Genomic DNA, 9,877 nt, shown 5'->3' with positions numbered 1-9,877 from the left:
TTTTTTTTTTTTAACTGAGACAGAATCTCACTTTGTCACCCTCTGTAGAGTGCCATAACATCATACCTCACAGCAAGCTGAAACTCTTGGGTTCAAGAAATTCTCTTGTCTCAGCCTCTTGAGTAGCTGGGACTACAGGCGCCTGCCACAACGCCTGGCTATTTTTTATTGTTGTTGTTGTTTGTTTGTTTGTTTAGCAGGCCCAGGCTGGGTTGGAACCCACCAGCGCTGGTACATGTGGCTGGCACCCTAACCACTAAGTTACAGGCGACAAGCCACCCCATTTTGATGTTTGATTTTCTTTCTTTTATAACTGCCTTGGAGATGCCACTATATAGAGAAATTTCTCCCAATTAATGTCATAACTAGTAACATCTCAAGTTGTCCCCTCTGCCTTTCTCCCTCTGAATCAATCCTCCCTAAAGTGAGAAGGTATTGTCTTTTTCTCCTGTGTGTTCATTGCCAGTATCTTACGCAAATGAATGGTAATGCAGAAATATGTTTGCTCATGGCATACTCTCTGACTCCCCCGGGCTGACACATGATACACTCTGGCACTTACTGCTTTCACAAAACACACGTCCCCTGGCCTTTGCCCATGTGTGCAGTCAACTACCAAATTCTTCCCATTTCACTTGTAACAACTGCTTAAGAGTACCAGTGTGTCTTTCTGTGAGCAGAAGGAGCTCTGTTCATTAATTATGTCTCTTTTATTTGGATATTTGGTGTCTGTTTTGGTCTTTTCCCCTCTTATTTTCTTGGAAACAGACTAGGCCTTGAGGCTACATATAAACTTGTAGTTCTGGCATGGTAAGTGGTTTGTTTGTTTGTTTGTTTTTTGCAGTTTTTGGCCAGGGCTGGGTTTGAACCCGCCACCTCCAGCATATGGGGCCAGGGCCCTACTCCTTTGAGCCACAGGCGCCACCCCATGGTAAGTGCGTATTTGTGACAGGTACATCATGTGTAGTGTCCATGTCAACCCGCATGCCATCAATTTGGTCAGTTGGGATGCATCCACCCCCAAGAATAATTTGCCCTTATCATTGGAAAGTCAATATGGTAAGATCTATTTGCAAGCAAAGTAAACTTACCAGGTTCTCTTTTCTTCTCTAGGCAGATGAGCTGCTGGTCCCTTGAGGGTTTCTTACTCCATTTATGAAAAGTAGAAGAAACAACCTCATGAAGATGTATTGATATATATCAGAGCACAAATAACTGGAGGGAAATTATGTGACAGCAGACAGCCAAGGTGTGCTGACAGTGGTTCTCACCAATCACAGAGCCAAGAAGAAGGAATTCTTTTTTATACAGGACATCAGTCCAGGGAAGTTGCCTCTTTATGGCAGTACCAAATGAAATTCATGCAATTTCCAATAGGTCAGTACAGTTGATTTTTTTTCACTCTATAATTTTTCCAGAGTCAGATATGACACAAGAGGAAGATTATCTTTGCCAATTCCATGACCCTTGTTTTTGTTAAACCTTTATGGGGTAAAGTGGGATTGGAGTCAAATAGGGGTCTGAGCACGATAAAGGATGCAGCCTCCAGTAGATACAGAACTAAAGGCAAAGAGAAGGATGGCTGACACTCAGTTCATACTGTCGCCCTTGGTAGCTGTGGAGGCCAGCGTAGACTATCAGTCTTCCTAGTGCAGGAGTTGAACCATGTGACACCCCTCATGGCCCACAGGCAAATTATGCCACAAGGCCACCAGTGCAAGCCCTGGCTCAACAACTTCATGTATGGTATAGCCTTGCTCCCCTCCCTTGTTGTGTCCAGGTCCCAAGCAATGGGGCAATACACTTGGAGACTGTCTACCCTGGTGCTCATTTGAGGCTCAGGGCCTTGCCTGTGTGCTCCCCCTTGCATATGCAAGCTACTAGCCAATTATCAGGAGTGCTGACTCTGGGTTTCCAAGGGGCAGGAGGATGGCTCTCTAGGCCTGGTGAAGGGCATAAAGGCAAGATCACCTAGAAGGACAGAACCCTAGGGTTTGGCGAAGGTAGAGCCCGCTGCATGCCAGAAGTAAGAGCTCTGGCCGGATCAGGAGATATAACGGATGGCCATATGCGCTGGCGCCTTCACCCTCGTGTCCTTCTCCATGTACTCACGTGGACGCCACAGGCAACATCTGGCTAGGGCCAGCTTGGCTTTTTTGAGCTGGTGGGAGGTTAGAGGACAGGTCCCTTTACAGGAATCCATCTACAAAGGCAGAGGCCTGGGCCAGTTCCACATGTTTTTTCATGCGTCCCAGAACATTAAGAAGCCAGGGGTGTTCCAAGGGAAGAGAGGCACTTATCTAAGCAGGTTTAACTGAGTCATTGAAGAGATAAGCACCCCGAGAACGCTTTCAAGTCATGTTCTGTAGAAAGTTAGAGTAGGAAGGGACCCAGGGGACCCTCTGCAGTGGTTCTCAACCTTCCTAATTGCCTCATTGTTACAAATGGAAAAAAGGAGTCACGACCCACAGGTTAAGATCCGCTGCTCTAGAGGGTTCCAACTGGGTGGTGTCATTTCTGCAGGGAGGGAGGGAATGCTGGCAGAGTGAGGTAGTGGGCTTGTGAGGCCTGGCTGCTAAGGCACATGGTGTCTTTCTGGAAGGAAAGATCCTGGAGAGGAGAGGACAAGGCCACCCACCTCAATCCAGAGAGACAGGAAGGTAGACATGCATATCCCTTTATGCCCATGAGCACACGGTCCCCAGTACAGACTTACATTTACCTTTCATATAATAACAACTTAGCTGGTGTGCATGGGTTGTCATGCCTAGGACCAGAGGGAAACATCCAAGTGTGACCTGCCTAGCTTTGGTGTTGGGGATCTGGGAGGGGCTTTGGGGTTTAGTGAAGGCAGAGGCAGAGACAGGAGCATCTGTCTGTGGAGCTGGTGTCATGGTGTTTGGGCTTCTTTGTGTTATATTTCCAGGCCTGACAGTCTCCTTACAGAATTGCTACTGCCTTCAAGTGCACCTTTCATGGTTTGGTGGCAAGGATGTGATAGCCAAGTTGAGGGGAGGAGGGTTAATTCACAAGGGGAGAGAAAAAAGTAAAAAGTGTGAAGGGGAAGGAGAGACAGAGAGACAATCAGGCAGTGCAAGAGGGAATAAACACAATGTTATGGGGATCCTTGCACATTCTCTTTTGGGGGGTCACACTTGGGAATTAGGCAGAGAAGCTGAAATTCATTGTCCTGTTCCTTGTTTTCACTGTGTCTTGTCCACAGAGCAGTGTTCCTGGGCCGTGGGTTATTTGCATCCATGCTGGGGTACTCCCAATTCTGATCATCCAAGGCCCGGTTTCGGTAAGGTATCCATGAGAATTTGTACTTATCGAAGGGGGAGATGCCTTGTCTTCTTCAATGTCCTCGTCCAGCATAGCTCACACAAATCCGCACAAGCACACGTGTTTCTACAAGTGTGTTACACAGTCAGACTCTGGGTGGGAGCTGTCCCCAGGTGGCCCTAGGCCTGGAGCAATGAGAAGGGTGTCCTACAGGTGGCACCTTCTCCCCTCTCATCTGCCCTAGCAATGCCTTCAGCAGCAGCAGCTGCCAGGATGAGAAGGGCCTGGGTGCACAGCAGGCCTGCTGTCGGAGTTGCAATTTCTAGTGACCCTTGGCTCCCTTCTAGGGCCCTGTGGGATGCTGGGATACTGGTTGCCCTGCACTTGGTTGTCCATCTGGCCTTTGAACAGCCTCTGAGAGTAGCCAAGTCAAGAGTATTTCCTGGTGGGCAGGGAGCAGGGTTGAATGCAACCCTGTGTACAGTCTGCATCTAGTTCCTGGGGACTTAAGCCTGCCTCTCTCTCTCTCTCTCTCTCTGTCTCCCCCACCCCCCACCCCCAGTGGTAACATTGGTGTAGCCTAGGGATTGGATCGGGTCCAGTTGGGTTGGTGGCCCCTGGACCTTGTAGGGCAACTATTCCCTCTTTGTCAAGGAGCCAGGTGAAGAGGACCCTCCATCATCCAGGAGCATTGCAGGTGGGAGGGGTTCCCCTAAAGTGGCCAAGACCATGATTGGCTACATGGATAGCAGCTGATGTTTTTTTCCTCAGCAAAGGGAGGAGGGAACGGCCCTGAGGGATGGGCAGGTGGGCATTTGTGGAGCTATACTGCCATCTAGAGGAAATAGTTTGGCCATCCTGCAACGCCCTGCCTTGGACTTCCTGGAGGAACGTCCTGGGAATGTAGTTGTGGTGCCTAGGGGACAGGGACAAGAGACGGGGCCTCGGAGGTTTCAAAGCACTTTGGAATCCTTGTGGAATCATGGCCTATGTCCAACTAGGCTGTAGAAGTTCCAGAGCAGCCAGAACACCCAGCAGGTCATGTACAGGAAGCCCACAAAGTAGAGCCTGGTGGCGGCCATGTTTGGGCAAGACTAGGGGAAGGTGGGGCTGCGCATAGTTTCTGGTGCCCTTTCCCTTATGAGTAAAGGACAGGACATCCCAGGTGACTCAGGGCCTCTGTAACCATTGCTGGCTCTAGGCAGCGGTTCTCAACCTATGGTTCGTGACTCCTCGAAAACTCTTTCACACAGGTCACCTGAGACCATTGGAAAACACATATTTCCGATGGTCTTAGGAACCGAAACAGGGTTCCTCTATCCATCTCCAGGCAGGTCCGCCCACAGAGGAGTACCCTGCGTGATGAAGGGTTGCGGCATTAGGAAAGTTGAGAACCACTGCTTTAGGGTCATAGCTGAGATGTCCCTCTTAACTATGAAAGAAGGAGGATGCCTCGCCCTGAATTTGAACCTCTGGGTTGTGAGCATTGTTTCTTCTGCCCCTCTGCAGGCTGCACTGCTCACTTTCTATGTTGCCTTCTGTCTGGCAGAGGCCTTTCCTCAGTGTTGCAGGTTCCGACTCTCCAAGGGGATCTTGGGCCTAAGGCTGCTGCCTTTGAGGACAACTTGTTACTTGTCCACTTTCCCTGCAATTCAAGAGAGCCTTTGTCCCATGATCCGGAATAGGCATTTGTTTCCTTTTCACCCTCAGTTCTCTGGGTCTTAATTCATGGTCACCCTAGGAGCTGGGAATTGAGATCATTCAGTAATCCCTGTCTCAATCTCAGTACTTTCGGTTTCAGTTCATACCCAGTCCAACTTTTCCAACCCCAGTTCCAGGCTTTTCTTGCTTTTTATATCTGTCTGATCCGCTGCTTATTGAGCAGGCCAGGACATGGTGTAGTCTCTTGGACACACAGCTGTTCCTCATATAACCCAATGTTGCCATTACCTTTTTTGGGGGAAACTTCTGTGGTGGGTCTACCATTTGCCAGCTCCTACCTTCCTAGAGCTGTGTTCCCTGGTTAGTGATTAACATTTGCTCAGGGAACTGTACTGAAAGCCTAGCCCTCTACTTTTTTGTTTTCACACCTCCTATGTGGAAGCTGAAAACTGTTCCCTGCCCCCTCCACTTCACATGCGTGGGTTTCCTAGTTGCCTAGTTGTCCTAAGTGAGTAAAGCCTTTTGGTCTTCCTCTTTGCCAAGCCCTGGGGCAGGATCTCCATCTCCAGGGCCTGACTGGTCTCTTAGGTGAGGCTGTGAGCATGGTGGTCTCAGTGTGCTCCTTTGGCCTAGGCCAACTTTGTGGGACACCCAGAGCCACACAACATGCACCCATACATGTGTGAGTACAGGTGTCTTTCACAAGGCGAGGAAGTATGTCATACCTCGGAGGTCAAGGAGCAGAGCATCTGGATTCTTCTCAAGCCAAAGTACACGTGCAGTACAGACCTGAGCTCCTATGCTCCATAGCTTGATGTCCTATTCCAGTTATCACTCCTCAGTGGGGTAGGCACCTTCTATACTATGGGAAAATAAGCATCACTTGCCATCCTCTGGGGCCTGTAACCCAGAGTTTCTTGAGGGGAACAAGTGCAAACCAGAAAAATTTGAGCTGAAGCACACCTGCACTATTTCTTGTCTTGTTCTAGGACCTAATAATGAGGAAATTCTTTATCCTGTCTATAAGAGGCTGCCTCTGACAGTGCCATTGCTATTTCCCCTTTCCTTGGGTGTCCTTAGGTCCACCAGATGAGACATTGGGTCTTGAGTTTTAGGTTCCTGTGAGACCCTCTAGAGCAATGTGCCCCCCTTCCCTGATCTTGCTTCTGCATTGAGAATGAAGATCCAGAAACAGATGCCCTGCAGTAGCTTCAGCTCCAGATCCCTACCCATGGCAGCCACCAAGGCCTGGCCTCTACTGCCTTTCACATCTGTCAGGCCTGGCAGTCCAGGGTTTCTTGGTGAGCAGGCTCAGCTCAGTCCCTTTCACAATGACTCTGGAGTTACCCAGTTGGGTGGCTGAGTCTAGCCCCAGAATTCCCTGACTTCTCCAAATCTAGCCTTCCTTTACTTAGAGGCCTTCCCCTCCAGTTACACAGAGACAGCGTGGAAGCCGGATTCATGAAGCTTCAGCTTGGTAGTATTATTGGTCCAGAAACACTGACCACTATGACCTTTTGGTCTTCTTTCTCTGCCTCTGCAAATGACAAAACTCCAAGGAAAGCCCAAAAGCCATATAAATCCTAAAAGTGGGTTTTACTCTGTTGGGGTGCTAGGTGATGGGGTATCCCTTTCTCAACGGCAATATAAATGTTTGCATTAGAATGTTCATCAAAAGGCTTTGATGTATTGATATATCTGTTGCTACCTCACCCCTTGTGAGAATCAAGTCCAAATATGTATTGAGGTCCTGAATTTTCTGACTGTACTTGTGGGTACTATATGAGTCATTTTGGGTAGGATTGTGACTCTCATTAGCATATTGACTTATAACTTGCAGTGGGCTGAGTACCAGTATTTCCCTCCTTATGTTAGAGTCACTGACTCTCCTTTGTCCTTATGGCTACAAGAGGGAATAGTAGGCCATTGTGGGGTGTGGGGGGCAGCAAATTGGCAGGGGCCCTGTCACGCAAGAAACCTATGTCAAAGCCAAACTTTAATGTAGTGAATATTTAGATTTAACATTGTATTTGGGGAAGACGAGTTGCAATTTGGGGCGTATATATAGACATGGTGGTCTTTGGTATATTCAAAGAGGAAATAAGAGGTTGCAAGCTTTATAAAAAGAAGAAGTGTTATGTATTGATTTTCCTAAAAGTTTTGTGGCACTAGAAAAGTTTTATGGTGCTTTCAAGATAGGATTGTAAGTAATGTCTGTGGGTAAAACTAGTGTTAGATTCTCATCAGGTTATTTCAGTAGTTATTAGATAAAAGTTTTTGGATTGCAACAGCTTCAGTAGGAAGAATTGTAGAGAATTAGATGCTGGAAGAATGATATGTGTCCCACATGGTTGTTGCCCCCGGCATCCTGAGTCTTTCACTTGTGTATGATAAGAAGACTCAATTCCTATGATCAGTTTACAAACATGGGAGGAGAGTACCCTGAGTCTCCTAAAAGGATTTCAGGTAGTCACTCCCACATTGAGTAGTTCAGGTTGGAGTTCCAAGGGTGAGTAGGAGGGCCCAGTGGCCCCACACTGGTAGTTGACATTGGTGAGGGCTTCTCTTCCCTGGATACTACGGAGGTTTCAGAGGAACAGTTCCCTTTTTGTCAAGAAGGAAGGAGATGGCTAGGTGTGGTGGCTAATGCCTCTAATTCTAGCCTTCTAAGAAGCCAAGGCAGGTAGATTGCTTGAGCTCAGCAGGTGGACTCCAGCATGAGCAAGAGTGAGACCCCCCCCCTCTAAAAACAGCCAACCTTTGAGGCAAGCCCCTCTAGTCTGAGCTACTTGGGAGGCTGCAACAAAAGGATCACTTAAGCCCAAGAGTTTGAGGTTGCTGTGAGCTATAAAGCCAGGGCACTACCAACAGTGACAAGGTGAGGCTCTGTGTGAAAAACTAAGTAAATATAAACAAAGGCAGGTGAAGAGGACCCTACAGAGACCAGGCTCCTGGCCCACAACATGAGCCCTATAGGTGGGATTGGGCTCCCCTAAAGTGGCCAAGACTTTGTTCCACTGTGTCAGACAGAGGCCGATGTTTTTTCCTCAGCAAAGGGCGAAGGGAGTGGACTTGGGAAAGGGTAGGTGGAGGACGTTTGTGGAACAATATTGCCATCCAGAGGAATTTGTTTGGCCATACTGTGAAGCCCAGCCAAGAAAGGAGTGGCCTAGGAGTGCACTCACATCAGGGGATACCAGGGAATGGGACCATGATCAGATCAGAGCTCTCTAGGGGAATAGGGAAAGTGTGGCCCATGGTGGATCGGCCCATGAAGTCACCAGAGACAGGCAGCAGGGCAAGGCTGACACCCAGCACAACTGGCAAGTCCTGTAGAAGAAGGGCAGACTGTGGAGCCTGGTGGGGGGCACTGTCTGGGCAGCACTATAGGAATGTTGGGGCAGGGAGTCCTGGGTTGGGACTATGGGAAGTTTGTTTGGTGTCTGCTGCCTTGGAGCTATGGGCAGGATAGCTAAGATGTCTCTTTGTCCACAGGGTACCCCAGTGAAGGACCACTCTTAGCCCTGGTAATCTGTGGTCATTGGTGGCTGTGGTGGCCAGTGCAAAGCAGATCCTTCTTTCCTGGGCAGGAATAGGATCATGTGGTACCCTGCAGGAACCATAGCCAAACTATCCGTTGATGCCACCAATCTAAACCGTGGCGTAACCAACATGATATACAGTGCAGCTATCTATGTTCTTCTTTCTTCTAGTGTCTATGACCCAGGCGATGAGATGGTAGGCTGGGAAATGGCTCTGTCCACAGTGCTCACTGTCCACTATGTCCATTGACTTGAGGCCTTGCCTTTGTGCTCCCCCTTGGGTAAACAGGCTTTTGACCATTTATCAGAGGTGGGCATTCCAGGTTTCCATGGAGAAGGAGGGTGACTCTCTAGGCCAATTGTTCTCAACCTTCCTAATGGCACAAGCCTTTAATACAGTTCCTGGGGGTCACAACCCACAGTTTGAGAACCACTGCTCTAGGCCTTATGTAGGGCATGAAGCCAAGATCACCCAGAAGGATGGAGTCATTGGGATTGGCCCAGGGGGAGGTTGGGCACACTCAGGGGAGATAGCGAATGGCCGTGTGCCCTAGGGCCTTCAGTCCTGTGTCCCTCTTTGTGTCCTCATGTTGGCCCCACAGGCAGCTTTGGGCCATGGCCAGCTTGGCTTATGTGTCTAGTGGGAGCTTAGAGGACAGGACCCATTGCAGGAATCCATCTGGAAAGGCAGAGGGCTGGACCAGTTCCCCGTGTATCACACATCCCAGAACATTTACAAACGAGCACCCTTCCAAGGCAAGAGAGGTTCCTGTCCAGGCAGGTGGGGCCTAGTTACATTCTGTAGAATGTTACAGTAGGATGGGACCCCAGGGAACCACTAGAGCAGTGGTTCTCAACCTTCCTTTTTTTTTTCTTTTTTTTTTTTATTACATTAATGCAAACATGGGGTACAGTGTAGTGTTTTCATATACATTTTGAAATACTTTCATCAAGCTGGTTCACGTAAATTTCATGTCATTTGCATAGTCATTGTGTCAAAACATTTACATTCTAGTTCTAGAAAAGATCATTTGTACCCTTGTTATACAGAAATATAAGTGATCTTTCCGGTTACCCTCCCTCCGCCCAGCCACCCTTCTCCCCTCCCCTTCCCCACCCCCTCCCCATATTCTTGGGCTAGAATTAAGTTGTTTCTTTCATTTGAGAAGTATATATTAGTTTCATAGAAGGGCTGTGTACATTGGATACTTTTTCTTCCATTCTTGTGCCACTTTGCTGAGAAGAACATTTTCCAGTTCCATCCATGTAAACATGAAGGAGGTAAAGTCTTCGTTTTTCTTTAGGGCTGCATAGTATTCCATGGTATACATATACCACAATTTATTGATCAATTCATGGGTCGATGGGCATTTAGGCTTCTTCCATGACCT

General features: G+C 48.3%; 2 long non-coding RNA genes across 2 annotated transcripts in view; both read left to right on the top strand.

The window, feature by feature from the left end:
- The window catches only part of LOC105888411, a 5,725-nt gene extending 4,854 nt beyond the window's left edge, over positions 1–871 (top strand). The window contains exon 4 of the long non-coding RNA XR_001161871.1: positions 845–871. This is a non-coding gene — a long non-coding RNA (uncharacterized LOC105888411). The remainder of the gene's footprint in view (positions 1–844) is intronic.
- A 34-nt stretch (positions 872–905) lies between these two features.
- On the top strand, positions 906–3,558 carry LOC111722812. The gene is made up of 3 exons (XR_002771474.1): positions 906–931; positions 1,114–1,377; positions 3,224–3,558. It is a non-coding gene; the product is annotated as an uncharacterized LOC111722812 (long non-coding RNA).
- The last annotated feature ends 6,319 nt before the right edge of the window (positions 3,559–9,877 follow it).

The sequence above is a fragment of the Otolemur garnettii genome, unplaced genomic scaffold (genome assembly GCF_000181295.1).
Source record: "Otolemur garnettii isolate 467f Iridium unplaced genomic scaffold, OtoGar3 scaffold00418, whole genome shotgun sequence".
Taxonomy (NCBI): domain Eukaryota; kingdom Metazoa; phylum Chordata; class Mammalia; order Primates; family Galagidae; genus Otolemur; species Otolemur garnettii.
This window is presented reverse-complemented; position numbering and strand designations above follow the sequence as displayed.